Source organism: Scyliorhinus canicula, unplaced genomic scaffold (genome assembly GCF_902713615.1).
Source record: "Scyliorhinus canicula unplaced genomic scaffold, sScyCan1.1, whole genome shotgun sequence".
NCBI lineage: Eukaryota > Metazoa > Chordata > Chondrichthyes > Carcharhiniformes > Scyliorhinidae > Scyliorhinus > Scyliorhinus canicula.
The window spans coordinates 64868-81435 of NW_024055718.1; positions in this window are offsets into that span (position 1 = coordinate 64868).

Consider the following 16568-nt stretch of genomic DNA (forward strand, 5'->3'; position numbering starts at 1 on the left):
ACCTCCCATACCACTCCACTCTATAGAAGGCCTTCTCCGCATCCAGCGCCACCACTATGTCAGCCTCCCCCTCAATCACCGGCATCATAAAAACATTCAACAACCTCCGCACATTCATGTTCAGCTGCTTTCCCTTAACAAAACCTGTCTGGTCCTCGTTTACACCCCTGATACACAGTCCTCTATCTTTGCCAGTACCTTGGCATCCACATTAAGGAGGGATATGGGCCTGTATGAACTACACTGGTGGGGGTCCTTGTCCCTCTTTAAGATTAAAGAAATCAGCGCCCGCGACATCGTCGGTGGCAAAGTCCCCCCTTCCCACGCCTCATTAAGTGTCCACACCAGCTAGGGGCTCACTAGGTCCTCAAACTATTTATAAAACTCCACGGGGAACACATCCGGCCCCGGCGCCTTTCCTGACTGCATCTGGCCGATCCCCTTAACCAGCTCCTCCAGCTCAATCGGAGCACCCAACACCTGCACCTGCTCCTCCTGCACTTTCGGGAAAGATAGCCCGTCAAGAAACCTCTCCATTCCCCTCCTCTCCACCGTTGGCTCCGACCGGTACAGTTCCCCGTAAAAGTCCTTGAAGACCTCATTCACCTCTACCCCCTTCCGCACCACATTCCCACTCTTATCTCTCACTCCAGCAATTTCCCTCGCCGCATCCCGCTTGTGGAGCTGATGAGCCAGCACCCTACACTGCCCCTTTTGCCTTCCTCCACTGTGCCTCCGCCTTTCTAGCGGTCAGCAAATCAAATTTAGCCTGTACGCTGCGCCTCTCCCCCAACAATCCCTCCTCTGGTGCATCCGTGTACCTCCTATCTACCTACAGCATCTTCCCCTCCAGTCTATCCCTCTCATTCCTCTCGCTCCTCTCCCTGTGTGCCCGAATGGATATCAGCTCCCCACGAATCACTGCCATCAAGGCTTCCCAGACCATCCCAACCCGGACCTCCCCCGTATCATTCACCTCGAGGTACCCCTCAATACTTGCCCGGACACTCCTGCACACCTCCTCCTCCACCAACAACCCCACATCTAACCGCCACAACGGGCGCTGGTCCCGCACCTCCCCCATCTCCAACTCCATCCAATGCGGAGCGTGGTAGGAGATTGCAATGGCCGAATATTCGGCCTCCTCCACTCTCGGAATCATTCCCCTACTCACCACGAAGAAGTCTATCCGAGAATAAACCCTATGTACATGGGAGAAGAAAGAGTACTCCTATGCCCTCGGCCTCACAAACCTCCATGGGTCCACCCCTCCCATCTGATCCATAAACCCTTGCAGTACCTTGGCCGCCGCCGGCCTCCTACCCGTCCTTGAACTGGACCGATCCAGTGAAGGATCCAACACCGTATTGAAATCCACCCCCCATAATCAGACCTCCCGCCTCTAGATCCGGGACACGTCCCAGCATAAGCCTCATAAAGCCCGCATCATCCCAATTTGGGGCATATACACTAGCAAGTACCACCTTCTCTCCCTGTAGCCTGCCCCTTACATTAACAAACCTACCCCGCTTATCCGCCACCACCTCAGTTACCTCAAACAACACATTTTCCCCACCAGAATCGCCACTCCCCGGTTCTTCACATCCAACCCAGAGTGGAAAACCTGCCCCACCCACCCCTTCCTCAGACGGAACTGGTCCGCCACCTTCAGGTGGGTCTCCTGAAGCATTGCCACATCTGCCATTAGCCCCCTCAGATGAGCAAGTACCCTAAACCGCTTCACCGGCCCATTCAGTCCTCTCGCAATCCAGGTGACCAACCGGATCAGAGGGCGTCCCGCCCCCTCCCCCGTCGACTAGCCATAGCCCGTCGACTGCCCGCCCCAGGCCAGCACACCACGACCGACCCAGTCCCCACAACGACAACACCTCACCTCTGTCCCCCCGGCCCACACCAGCACCTTCCTGACAGTGCCAGCAGCAATCCGGTATTCCCCTTTCCCCCCCTAGGCTAGGAACACTCCTAGACGTGAACCGTCCTCCATTGTACTTCCGTGGGTCAGCTAACTTATGCTGACCCCGGAAACTCCCGCCAAAAACCCAGCCCCTTCCAGAGTGGGATCATCCCCCATCCTGTCACTCCTCAATGCACCGCTCCTGCTCAGAGAGCAACCAGTTGAGGCCCAGCCTCCCCGTCATCATCTCCACCCGCCAGCCCCTAACGCGAGAAACCAGAGGAAAGCCCGCATTTTGGCACTGCCCCACCTCACCCTTCTGACGCAGCTCCCAAATACCAACCCCACTCCATACCCCCAACCCTATACAGAATACAACAAACCCCCCAACCCTCCGCCCCCCGCAAACTACAAAACTCAAACAATGCTCCTAACAAAAAACAGAACAAAACCCCAATAAATAACCATATCAAAATTACAAAAGTACAGAAAAAACACAGCAACAGCAAAAACCAGCAATAAAGCATTACAACCGACCCCACAACCCTCAGTTTGAGTCCAGCTTCTCCGGCCGCACGAAGGCCCACGCCTCCTCCGTGGAATCAAAATAATAATGCTGCTCCAAATAAGTTACCCACAAGCGCGTAGGCTGCAAATTCCAAACTTTATTTTCTTCTGATAGAGCACCTCCTTCGTCCGATTAAACCCGGACCGCCGCTTAGCCACTTCTGGACTCCAACCTGGTAGATCCGTACTACCCCATTCACCCAATTGCTGCCCTTCACCCTCTTGGCGCAGCGCAGCACACACTCCCGATCACTGAACCGGTGGAACCTCACCAGCACCACACGCGGGGGTTCATTCTCCTTAGGCCTCCTGACCAGCACTCTGTTGGCTCCGTCCAGATCCAGGGGCAGATGGAAAGATCCTGCCCCCACTAGCGAGTTCAGCACCTTGGCCACGTAGGCTGTCAGATCCGGCCCCTCCAGCCCCACCGCAAGGCACAAGATCCTCATACTCTTCCGCCTCATGCGGTGATCAAGATCCTCGAAGCAGTCTTGCCACTTCTTATGGAGTGCCTCTTGCCCCTCCACCTTACTCACGAGGACCACGGCCTCCTCCTCTCGTTTAGCGGCCTGCGCCTGCAATGCCTGGATGGCAGCACCCTGGGTCGTCTGAATCTCTGAAAGCTTTTTATTCGTTTCCTGCAGAGAGCTCTGCACCTCAGCCTTAAAATCTGTGAAACAGCGCAGGAGAGCAGCTTGCTGCTCCTGCGCCCACAGCCTCCACTCCTCTGGTGCTCCGCCGGGCGCCATCTTGGAATACTTCCCCCGTTTTTTCTGTGGAGCTGCTGCCGTTTTTTCCCCGTTTCCACTCCGAGTTCGAGTCATGAAATGTGGAGAAAGTTGATCACCATACATTCTCTCACCGGGAGACGTCGAAAAAATTCCCTTTTTGGGCTCTAAAAAGAGCTGAAAATTCTGTTTGTATCTGGAGCTCCCAAAGGTGCTGCTTTCTACGTCATCACCGCCACCGGAAGTCCCCATTTTGCTGTATTCTCTGACAGTCCGCCAAGCTATCTGCAACTCCACCTATCTTCGTATCATCTGCAAACTTGCTCATCAGACCACTTATACCTTCGTCCAGATGATTTATGTATATCACAAACAACAGTGGTCCGAGCACGGATCCCTGTGGGACAACACTTGTCACCTTTCTCCATTTTGAGACACTCCCTTCCACCACTATTCTCTGTCTCCTGTTGCCCAGACATATTTTTATCCATCTAGCTAGTACACCCTGAACCCCATACGACATCACTTTTCCCATCAACCTGCCACGCGAAACTTTATCAAATGCTTTACTAAAGTCCATGTATATGACATCTACAGCCCTTCCCTCATCAATTAACTTTGTCACTTCCTCAAATAATTCTATTATGTTTATAAGACATGACCTTCCCTGCACAAAACCATGCTGCCTGTCACTGATAAGTCTATTTTCTTCCAAATGTGAAAACATTGTATCCCTCAGTATCTTCTCCAACAGTTTGCCTACCACTGACGTCAAGCTCACATGTCTATAATTCCCTGGATTATCCCTGCTACCCTCCTCATATAAAGGGACAACATTCGCAATTCTCCAGTCCTCAGGGACCTCACCCGTGCTCAAGGATGCTGCAAAGATATCTGTTAAGGCCACAGCTATTTCGTCCCTCGCTTCCTTCAGTAACCTGGGATAGATCCATCCGATCCTGGGGACTTGTCCACCTTAATGCATTTTAGAATACCTAAAACCTCCCCCTTCCTTATACCGAAATAACCTAGAGATTTAAACATCCATCCCTAGCCTCAACACCCATCATGTCCCTCTCCTTGATGAATGCCGATGCAAAGTACTCATTAAGAAGCTCACTAATTTCCTCTGACTCCACGCATACATTCCCACTTTTGTCTTTGAGTGGGCCAAACCTTTCTCTAGTTACCCTCTTTCTCTTTATATACGAATAAAAGGCGTTGGGATTTTACTTAACCCTGTTAGCCAAAGATATATCATGACCCCTTTTAGCCATCTTTATTGCGCGTTTGAGATTTGTCCTACTTTCCGATATTCCTCCAAAGCTTCATCAGTTTTGAGTTGCCTCGATCCTATGTATGCTTCCTTTTTCATCTTCGCAAGTCTCACAATTCCACCCGTCATCCATTTTCCCTAATCTTGCCATTTCTATCTTTAATTTTCACAAGAACATGTCTGTCCTGTACTCTATTCGATGTAGGTAGGAAAAAGGGTGTGGAGGTAATAAACAAGTTTCGGGAGTTAGGCTGGAAGTTAAGGGCCAGGACAGACAGAGTTGTCATCTCTGGTTTGTTGCCGGTGCCACGTGATAGCGAGGCGAGGAATAGGGAGAGAGTGCAGTTGAACACGTGGCTGCAGGAATGGTGTAGGAGGGAGGGCTTCAGGTATTTGGATAATTGGAGCGCATTCTGGGGAAGGTGGGACCTGTACAAGCAGGACGGGTTGCATCTGAACCAGAGGGGCACCAATATCCTGGGGGGGAGGTTTTCTAGTACTCTTCGGGAGGGTTTAAACTAATTTGGCAGGGGAATGGGAACCGGATCTGTAGTCCAGCAACTAAGGTAGACGATAGTCAGGACGCCAAAGCACGTAGTGATGCAGTGGGGAAGGTAACAATGACAAAGGAGAGTACTTGCAGGCAAGGAGATGGGTTGAAGTGTGTATACTTTAATGCAAGAAGCATCAGGAATAAGGTGGGTGAACTTAATGCATGGATCGGTACTTGGGACTACGATGTGGTGGCCATCACGGAAACTTGGATAGAAGAGGGGCAGAAATGGTTGTTGGAGGTCCCTGGTTATAGATGTTTCAACAAGATTAGGGAGGATGGTAAAAGAGGTGGGGGGGTGGCATTGTTAATTAGAGATAGTATAACAGCTGCAGAAAGGCAGTTCGAGGGGGATCTGCCTACTGAGGTAATATGGGTTGAAGTTAGAAATAGGAAAGGAGCAGTCACCTTGTTGGGAGTGTTCTATAGGCCCCCCAATAGCAGCAGAGATGTGGAGGAACAGATTGGGAAACAGATTCTGGAAAGGTGCAGAAGTCACAGGGTAGTAGTCATGGGCGACTTCAACTTCCCAAACATTGAGTGGAAACTCTTTAGATCAAATAGTTTGGATGGGGTAGTGTTTGTGCAGTGTGTCCAGGAAGCTTTTCTAACACAGTATGTAGATTGTTCGACCAGAGGGGAGGCCATATTGGATTTAGTACTTGGTAATGAACCAGGGCAGGTGATAGATTTGTTAGTGGGGGAGCATTTTGGAGGTAGTGACCACAATTCTGTGACTTTCACTTTAGTAATGGAGAGGGATAGGTGCGAGCAACAGGGCAAGGTTTATAATTGGGGGAAGGGTAAATACAATGCTGTCAGACAAGAATTGAAGTGCAGAAGTTGGGAACATAGGCTGTCAGGGAAGGACACAAGTGAAATGTGGAACTTGTTCAAGGATCAGGTACTGCGTGTCTTTGATATGTATGTCCCTGTCAGGCAGGGAAGAGATGGTCGAGTGAGGGAACCATGGTTGACAAGAGAGGTTGAATGTCTTGTTAAGAGGAAGAAGGAGACTTATGTAAGGCTGAAGAAACAAGGTTCAGACAGTGCGCTGGAGGGATACAAGATAGCCAGGAGGGAACTGAAGAAAGGGATTAGGAGAGCTAAGAGAGGGCATGAAAAATCTTTGGCGGGTAGGATCAAGGAAAACCCCAAGGCCTTTTACACATACGTGAGAAATATGAGAATGACTAGAGTGAGAGTAGGTCCGATTAAGGACAGTAGCGGGAGATTGTGTATTGAGTCTGAAGAGATAGGAGAGGTCTTGAACAAGTATTTTTCTTCAGTATTTACAAATGAGAGGGGCCATATTGTTGGAGAGGACAGCGTGAAGCAGACTGATAAGCTTGAGGAGATACTTGTCAGGAAGGAAGATGTGTTGCGCGTTTTGAAAAACTTGAGGATAGACAAGTCCCCCGGGCCTGACGGGATATATCCAAGGATTCTCTGGGAAGCAAGAAATGAAATTGCAGAGCCGTTGGCAATGATCTTTTCGTCCTCGCTGTCAACAGGGGTGGTACCAGAGGATTGGAGAGTGGCGAATGTCGTGCCCCTGTTCAAAAAAGGGAATAGGGATAACCCTGGGAATTACAGGCCAGTTAGTCTTACTTCGGTGGTAGGCAAAGTAATGGAAAGGGTACTGAGGGATAGGATTTCTGAGCATCTGGAAAGGCATTGCTTGATTAGGGATAGTCAGCACGGATTTGTGAGGGGTAGGTCTTGCCTTACAAGTCTTATTGAATTCTTTGAGGAGGTGACCAAGCATGTGGATGAAGGTAAAGCAGTGGATGTAGTGTACATGGATTTTAGTAAGGCATTTGATAAGGTTCCCCATGGTAGGCTTATGCAGAAAGTAAGGAGGCATGGGATAGTGGGAAATTTGGCCAGTTGGATAACAAACTGGCTAACCGATAGAAGACAGAGAGTTGTGGTGGATGGCAAATATTCAGCCTGGAGCCCAGTTATCAGTGGCGTACCGCAGGGATCAGTTCTGGGTCCTCTGCTGTTTGTGATTTTCATTAACGACTTGGATGAGGGAGTTGAAGGGTGGGTCAGTAAATTTGCAGATGATACGAAGATTGGTGGAGTTGTGGATAGTGAGGAGGGCTGTTGTCGGCTTCAAAGAGACATAGATAGAATGCAGAGCTGGGCTGAGAAGTGGCAGATGGAGTTTAACCCTGACAAGTGTGAGGTTGTCCATTTTGGAAGGACAAATCTGAATGCGGAATACAGGGTTAATGGTAGGGTTCTTGGCAATGTGGAGGAGCAGAGAGATCTTGGGGTCTATGTTCATTGTTCTTTGAAAGTTGCCACTCAAGTGGATAGAGCTGTGAAGAAGGCCTATGGTGTGCTAGCGTTCATTAGCAGAGGGATTGAATTTAAGAGCCGTGAGGTGATGATGCAGCTGTACAAAACCTTGGTCAGGCCACATTTGGAGTACTGTGTGCAGTTCTGGTCACCTCATTTTAGGAAGGATGTGGAAGCTTTGGAAAAGGTGCAAAGGAGATTTACCAGGATGTTGCCTGGAATGGAGAGTAGGTCATACGAGGAAAGATTGAGGGTGCTAGGCCTTTTCTCATTAGAACGGAGAAGGATGAGGGGCGACTTGATAGAGGTTTATAAGATGATCAGGGGAATAGATAGAGTAGACAGTCAGAGACTTTTTCCCCGGGTGGAACACACCATTACAAGGGGACATAAATTTAAGATAAATGGTGGAAGATATAGAGGGGATGTCAGAGGTAGGTTCTTTACCCAGAGAGTAGTGGGGGCATGGAATGCACTGCCTGTGGTAGTAGTTGAGTCGGAAAATTTATGGACCTTCAAGCGGCTATTGGATAGGTACTTGGATTAGGGTAGAATAAGGGAGTGTAGGTTAACTTCTTAAGGGCAGCACGGTAGCATTGTGGATAGCACAATTGCTTCACAGCTCCAGGGTCCCAAGTTCGATTTCGACTTGGGTCACTGTCTGTGTGGAGTCTGCACATCCTCCCCGTGACTGCGTGGGTTTCCTCCGGGTACTCCGGTTTCCTCCCACAGTCCAAAGATGTGCAGGTTGGGTGGATTGGCCATGACAAATTGTCCAAAATTCTATGATTAACCTAGGACAAAAGTTCGGCGCAACATCGTGGGCCGAAGGGCCTGTTCTGTGCTGTATTTCTCTATCTATCTATTCACCATTTCCTTAAAAGACTCCCGCATTTCAAATGTGGATTTACCCTTAAACAGCTGCTCCCAATTCACATTCCCGAGCTCCTGCCGAATTTTGTTATAGTTGGTATTTCCCCAATTTAGCACACTTCCTTCAGGACCAATCTCGTCTTTGTCCATGAGTATTCTAAAATTCATGGAATTGTGATCGGTATTCCCAAAGTAATCGCCGACTGAAACGTCAACCACCTGGCCGGGATCATTCCCCAATACCAGGTCCAGTATGGCCCCTTTCCGAGTTGACTATTTACATACTGCTCTAAAAAACCCTACTGGATGTTCCATACAAACGCTGCTCCATCTACGCCTCCAACACTACATAAGTCCCATTCAATGTTGTGGAAGTTAAAATCTCCCATCACAATCACCCTCTTGCTCCTACATTGTTCTGTAATCTGTCTACATATTTGTACCTCTACTTCACGCTCGCTTTTTTGAGGCCTATAGTAAAGTCCCAACAATGTTACTGCACCCTTCCTATTTCTTAGCTCTATCCATATTGCCTCAGTGTTCGAATCCTCCATCGTTCCCTCCTTAATCACAGCTGTGACATCATCTCTGACCATTAATGCAACTCCTCCTCCCATGTTACCTCACTGTCTATCACTCCTGAAGCATCAATACCCTGGGATATTCAGTTGCCAGTCCTGCCCTTCCCTCAACCAAGACTCAGTAATACCAATAACATCATATTCCCAGGTACTAATCCAAGCCCTGAGTTCATCTGCCTTTCGTGCTAGATTTCTCGCATTAAAACAAATGCACCTCAGACCACCTGTCCCTTTGCGATCATCATCTCTTCCCTGGCTACTCTTCTCCTCAGTCACATTTAGTTTATTATCTAGTGCCCTACTGGCTTCAGTTTCAGCCTCTTTGCTGACCTCTAACTTCCTAATCTGGTTCCCATCCCCCTGCCACATTAGTTTAAAACCTCCCCAGACAGAGAGAGATACAGATACACACCAAGCAGGCCAGCAGCACGGTTCGATTCCCGTACCAGCCTCCCCGGACAGGCGCCGGAATGTGGCGACTAGGAGCTTTTCACAGTAACTTCATTGAAGCCTACTCGTGACAATAAGCGATTTTCATTTTTTTCAGTTACAGAGAGATACGGAGAGAGACAGACAGAGACAGAGATACAGAAAAAGATGCATAGAGATACAGAGAGCAATATAGGGTGAGGCACAGAGAAAGATATACAGAGACAGGGAGACACAGAGAGCTACGGAGAGAGAGATACAGAGCGAGAAATACTGAGAGATACAGGGAGAGATACAGACAGATAGACACAGAGATATAGAGAAAAACCGAGAGAGATACAGAGAGAGATACAGAGACAGATACAGAGAGAGATACAGAGACAGAGAGGAAAAGAGTGAGAAACAGAGACAGATACAGATAGGGATGGAGAGAGAGGGGGGGGTACAGAGAGAGAGGTACAGAGAGAGAGATACAGAGACAGATGCAGAGAGAGGTGCAGAGAGATACAGAGAGAGAGACCGAGAGAGACAGATACAGAGAGAGATAGAGAGAGAGATCGGGAGAGAGAGGCAAAGAGGGAGGGATACAGAGACAGAGAGATACTTAGAGATAGAGATAGAGAGAGAGATGCAGAGAGGGATTCTGAGCGAGATACAGAGAGATACAAAGAGAGACAGAGATAGATACAGAGAGAGAGTGATACAGAGACAGATACAGGGAGAGATACAGAGACAGATACACACATACAGAGATATAGAGAGATACAGAGAGATACAGAGACAGCTACAGAGACAGATACACAGAGACAGATATACAGCGAGAGATACAGAGAGAGGTACAGAGAGAGATACAGAGAGAATTACAGAGAGAGACACAGAGAGATACAGAGGGAGAGATAAGGAGAGAGGTACAGAGAGAGATACAGTGAGATACAGAGAGAGATAAAGAGAGAGGTACAAAGAGAGATACAGAGACAGAGAGATACAGAGACAGATACAGAGACAGATACATGGAGAGAGGTACAGAGACAGACACAGGGTTAGATATACACAGACAGAGAGATACAGAGACAGACACAGGGACAGATATACTCAGACAGAGATATACAGAGACAGATACACACAGACAGAGAGATACGAAGTGAGATACAGTGAGCAATACAGAGTAGTACAAAGAGAGATGCAGAGACAGAGAGATACAGAGATTGATACGGAGACAGACACATGAAGAGAGAGAGGTACATAGACATACACAGGGACACATGCACAGAGACAGAGAGATACAGAGACAGACAGAGGAACAGATGCGCACAGACAGAGCGACACAGAGACCGACACAGGGACATAAACACACAGAGAGATACAGAGAGCAATATAGGGAGAGATGGAGAGACATACACACAGACAGAGAAATACAGAGACAGACACAGGGACAGATAGACTCAGACAGAGATGCAGAGACAGATATACACAGACAGAGAGATACAGAGTCAGATACAGAGAGATACAGAGACAGCTACAAAGACAGATACACAGAGACAGTGATACAGCGAGAGGTACAGAGAGAGGTACAGAGAGAGATACAGAGAGAGATACAGAGACAGACACAGAGGGAGGTACGGAGAGAGATACAGAGCGAGATACAGAGATAGATAAAGAGAGAGGTACAAAGAGAGATACAGAGACAGCGAGATACCGAGACAGATACAGAGACAGATACATGAAGAGAGAGAGAGAGGTACAGAGACAGACACAGGGATAGATACACACAGACACAGAGATACAGAGACAGACAACGGGACAGATACACACAGAGAGATGCAGAGAGAGATACAGAGAGAGATACAGAGACAGCGAGATACAGAGACAGATACATGAAGAGAGAGAGCGAATCATAGACCGACACAGGGATAGGTACACACAGACAGAGAGATACAGAGAGAGATCCAGAGGGAGATACACAGGGAGATACAGAGGGAGGTACAGAGAGGCACAGAGATACAGAGACAGACACAGGGACATATATACACAAAGAGAGATACAGATAGAGATAGAGAGGCAGATACACAGAGAGAGATGCAGAGACAGACACAGGGACAGATACACTCAGACAGAGAGATACAGAGATAGATACACACAGACAGAGAGATACAGAGACAGACACAGGGACATAAACATGCACACAGATACAGGGAGACACACAGGGACATACACACACACACAGATAGAGGAATACAGTCCCTGGTTCTGCTGGTCACGGATGACACCATTCCCTCTCTGCCAATCATTCCCCTGCCCTCCGTTCTGACTCTAGAAATGTCCTGGTGACTAACATTATACTGACTGCTCTGTCACTCCAGGGTGTATCCCCCTCTCATTTTATAAACAGGATAGGACATTGAAAATCCCCCAGTCCCCTGGAAACGCTCAGATATCAGTGAGGATTGAATAGCAGGGTCAGTGTTTGCACTATTTCCACACTGCATCCCTCAGTCACTGCCCCACAGCCAATTCAGACCCGGTTAATCTTCTACTTCATTGTGATATAAAACGTATTGATTGAAAGGGGTTAACTGAGCCTGTTTGTTTAGTGAGTGTGATTAATGTCATTCTCCATGGATCCTAACCGTGTCACTGGAGGGTTTCTCTCTGCTATTAAAAAGCGATTCCTTTCACTGTGTTATCCCAAAATGTCAGGGGTACCGTCAATTCTAACATTGACAGACATCAGCGGCTCCAGAGAGACCGAGAGGAGGGAGAATAATCTGGGAACTATCCACAGGAACGTTACAGAAATGGATCAGAATCTGGGAACTATGCACAGGAACGTTACAGCAATGGATCAGAATCTGGGAACTATCCACAGCAACGTTACAGCAATGGAGAGGAGTTTATCCGTCGGTCTTTATTGGATTTCTCGATATCCTTTCCCTTCACCATATTGGATCTACGGCGCACTGTTGATAATTCAAGCGGGCTATTATCCCCTCCTCGCTGTTGTCGGTGTCCCTGGTAAGTCTCTCTGTCCAGTTATTTATTGTATAAACGACTTTCAGTGTATTTTTGCTGTGGTCATTTCCATCTTGGAAAGATTGAATGTTCTTCAGCCCCAGTCACTAATCTCAGTCCATATCCAGTATCTACACACTGCTCCCTGGCTGAAATCGGAGTCTTTTCACAATCTCCGCACTCCCTTTGACACTGACATTATTTATAGCCAGGTGTACTCCATTCCCAATCCTGCCCACACGCCATGGCCTCACCCCCAACCGTTGAATAATCCATCATCTGTGTCTGTGTTAAATCCAGACTGGACTATTGCGATTAAATTCTAGTCACCCAATTGCTGTTACAAATCTTAATAAAGCACAGATCACCCCCAACTCTGCTGTCCATATCCTAACCCTTACCCAATCCCAGTCACACACCATCCCTTTGCTCACTGATCCACATTGATTCCCAATCTGGCAGCATCTCAATAGCAGTATTCTCATTCTGAGATTGAAATTCTCCACAGCCTCACACAAACATTTTTATAATTTCCAACGAATGTGAAATCAGATAATCTTCATTCCATGTCCAGTTCTGTTATTGGAAAGTTAGTGTAGGTGCTGTGGGTGAGTTTCTGGAGATTGTGTCATTGGGAAGTTAGTGGAGGTGATGTGGATGAGTTTCTGGAGGTTGAGTCATTGGGGAGTTAGTGGAGGTGATGTGGATGTGTTTCTGGAGATTGCATTATTGGGATGTTAGTGGAGGTGTTGTGGATGATTTTTTGGAGGTTGTGTTATTGGAAAGTTAGTGGAAGTGATGATTGGATTGGATTTGTTTATTGCCATGTGTACTGAGGTACAGTGAAAAGTATTTTTCTGCGAGCAGCTCAACAGATCATTCAGTACATGGGAAGGAAATGGAATAAAAGAAAATACATAATAGGGAAACAAAAGATATACAATGTAACTCCATAAACACTGGCATCGGGTGAAGCATACAGGGATGTAGTGTTAATGAGTTCAGTCAATAAGAGGGACATTTAGGAGTCTGGTGAAAGTGGGGAAGAGGCTGATTTTGAGTCTGTCCGTGCGTGTTCTCAGATTTCTGTATCTCCTGCCCGATGGAATAATTTGGAAAAGTGAGTATGCCGGGTGGGAAGGATCTTTGATTATGCTGCCCGCTTTTCACAGGCAGCGGGAGATGTAGATGGAGTCTATCGATGGGAGGTAGATTCGTGTGATAGACTGGGCGGTGTTCACGAATCTCTGAAGTTTCTTGCGGTCCTGGGCCGAGCAGATGCCATAGCAGGCTGTGATGCAGCCAGATAGCATGCTTTCTCTGGTGCATCTGTAAAACTTGGTGAGGGTTAATGTGGACATGCCGAATTTCTTTTGTTTCATGAGGAAGTATAGGCGCTGTTGTGCTTTCTTGGTGGTACCGTCGACGTGAGTGGACCAGGACAGATTTTGATGATGTGCACCCGTAGGAATTTGAAACTGCTGACCATCACCACCTGGGCCCCGTTGATGCTGACAGGGGTATGTATAGTACTTTGCTTCCTGTAGTCAATGACCAGCTCTTTAGTTTTGCTGGCATTGAGGGAGAGATTGTTGCCGTTACCCCTCTCCACTAGGTTCTCTATCTTCCTCCTGTATTCTGGCTCATCGTAATTCGGCATCCGGCCCACTATCGTCAGCAAACGTTCAGATGAAGTTGGAACCAAGTTTTGCCATACGGTCGTGTGTGCACAGGGAGTAGAGTAGGGGGCTTTGTACTCAGCCTTGCGGGGCACCGGTGTTCAGGATTATTCTGGAGGAGGTGTTGGTGTTCATTCTGAGGTCTGTTGGTTATAAAACCGAGGATCCAGTTGAAGAGTGGAGAGCCATGTCCAAGGTTTTGGAGCTTTGATATGAGCTTGGTTGGGATTATGGTGTTGAAGGCGGAGCTGTAGTCAATAAATACGTGCATGATGTAGGAGTCCTTGTTTTCAAGATGCTCTCGGGATGAGTGTATGACCAGGAAAATGGCGTCTGATGTGGACCGGTTGCGACGGTATGCGAATTGCAGTGGATCAAAGTTTTCTGGGAGTATGGCGGTTAGGTGTTTCATGCTCAGCCTCTGGAAGCACTTCATTACGACTGAAGTCAATGCCTAACGGATTTTGTCGAGGTGATGTGGATGATTTTGGAGGTTGTTTTATTGGGAAGTTAGTGGAGGTGATGTGGATGGATTTCTGGAGGTTGTGTTTTTCGAAGTTAGTGGAAGTGATGAAGGTGGGTTTCTGGAGGGTGTGTTATTGCGGATTTAAGGGACGTGAAAGAAACGTGCTTCTGGGGTTTGTTTTGTTGATATTTCCACGGTGATGTAGATTTGTTTCTGGAGGTTGTGGTATTGGGGAGTTAGTGGAGGTGATGTGGATGTGTGCCTGGAGGTTGTGTTATTGGGAAGTTAGTGGAGGTGATGTGGGTGGATTTCTGGAGGTTGTGTTATTATGATATTAGTGGAGGTGATGAGGATGTGTTTCTGGATGTTGTGTTATTGATGAGTTAGTGGACATGCTATGAATGTGTTTCTGAATGTTGTATTATTAGGAAATTAGTGGAGGTGATGTGGATGGGTTTATGGGTGTTGTGGTTTTGGGAAGTTAGTGGAAGTTATGAAGGTGGGATTCTGGAGGGTGTGTTATTGCGGATTTAAGGGAGGTGATAAAAACGTGCTTCTTGAGTTTGTTTTGTTGGGATATTCATGGAGGTGATGTAGATGTGTTTCTGGAGGGTGTGTCATTGGAAAGTTAGTGGAGGTGATGTGGATGGATTTCTGGAGGTTGTGTTATTATGATGTTAGTGGCGTTGATGAGGATGTGTTTCTGGAGGTTGTGTTATTCGGAAGTTAGTGGAGGTGATGAGGAGGTGTGCATGGAGGTTGTGTTATTGGGAAGTTCGTGGAGGTGATGAGGATGGGTTTCTGGTGATTGTGTTATTGTGACGATAGTGGATGAGCTGTGGAAGTGTTACTAGACATGTCTTTTTGGACGTTAGTGGAGGTGATGAGGATGGGACTCTAGAGGTTGTGTTATTGGGAAGTTCGTGGAGGTGATGAGGATGTTTCTCTGGAAGTTGTATTATTGGGAATGTATTGGAGGTAATGTGGATGTGTTTCCGGATGTTATGTTATTGGGAAGTAAGTGGAGGGGGTGAGGATATGTTTCTGGATGTTGTGTTATTGGGAAGTAAGTGAGGGTGATGAGGATGTGTTTCTGGAGGTTGTGTTATTGTGAATATAGTGGATGTGCTGTGGACGTGTTACTAGACATTGTGTTATTGGGAAGTTAGTGGAGGTGTTGAGGATGAGAATCTAGAGGTTGTGTATTTGGGGTGTTAGTGGAGGTGATGTGGATGGGTTTTTGGAGGTTGTGCTCTACGGAATTTAGTGGAGTTGATGTGGATGTGTTTCTGGAGGTCGTGTTATAGGGAATATTGTGGAGGTGATGCGGATTTTTTTCTGGAGATTGTGTTATTGGGAAGATGGTGGAGGTGCTGTGGGTGCGTTACGAGATGTTGGGTTATTGGGAGGTTAGAGGAGGTGATGAGTATGAGATCCTCGAGTTTGTTTCATGGGTAGTTGGTGGAGGTGATTGGGATGGGTTTCTGGAGTTTGTGTTATTGGGATGTTACTGGAGCTGTAGTGGCTTTGTTTCTGGATGTTGTGTTAGTTGGAAGTTAGTGGAGATGATGTGGATAGGTTTCTGGAAGTTGTGTTATTGGAAAGTTAGTGGAGATGCTGCGGATGTGTTTCTGGAGGTTCTGTTATTGCGGGGTTAGTGGAGGGAATGAGGATGTGTTTCTGGCGGTTGTGTTATTGGGAGGTTAGTGGAGGTGATGTGGATGGATTTTTGGAGGTTGTCTTATTGGGAAGTTAGTGGAGGTGAAGAGGAAGTGTTTCTGGAGGTTGTGTTATTGGGAATTTATTCGAGGTTATGAAGATGAGAATATAGAGGTTGTGTATTTGCGGAGTTAGTGGAGGTGATGTGGATGTGTTTCTGGAGGTTGTGTTATTGGGAGTTGTGGAGGTGATGAGGATGGGTTTTTGGAAGTTGTGTTGTTGGGAAGTTAGTGGGTGTGATGAGGATGTGTTTCTGGAGGTTGTGTGATTGGGAACGTTGTGGACATGATGTGCATGGGTTTCTGGAGGTTGTGTTATTGGGACGTTAGTGGAGAGGATGAGGAAGGATGTCTGGAGTTTGTGTGTTATTGGGAAGTTAAGCGTGTGATGAGGATGGGTTCATGGAGGCTCTGTTATTTAGAAGGTAGTGGAGGTTCTGTGGATATGTTTCTGGAGGTTGTAT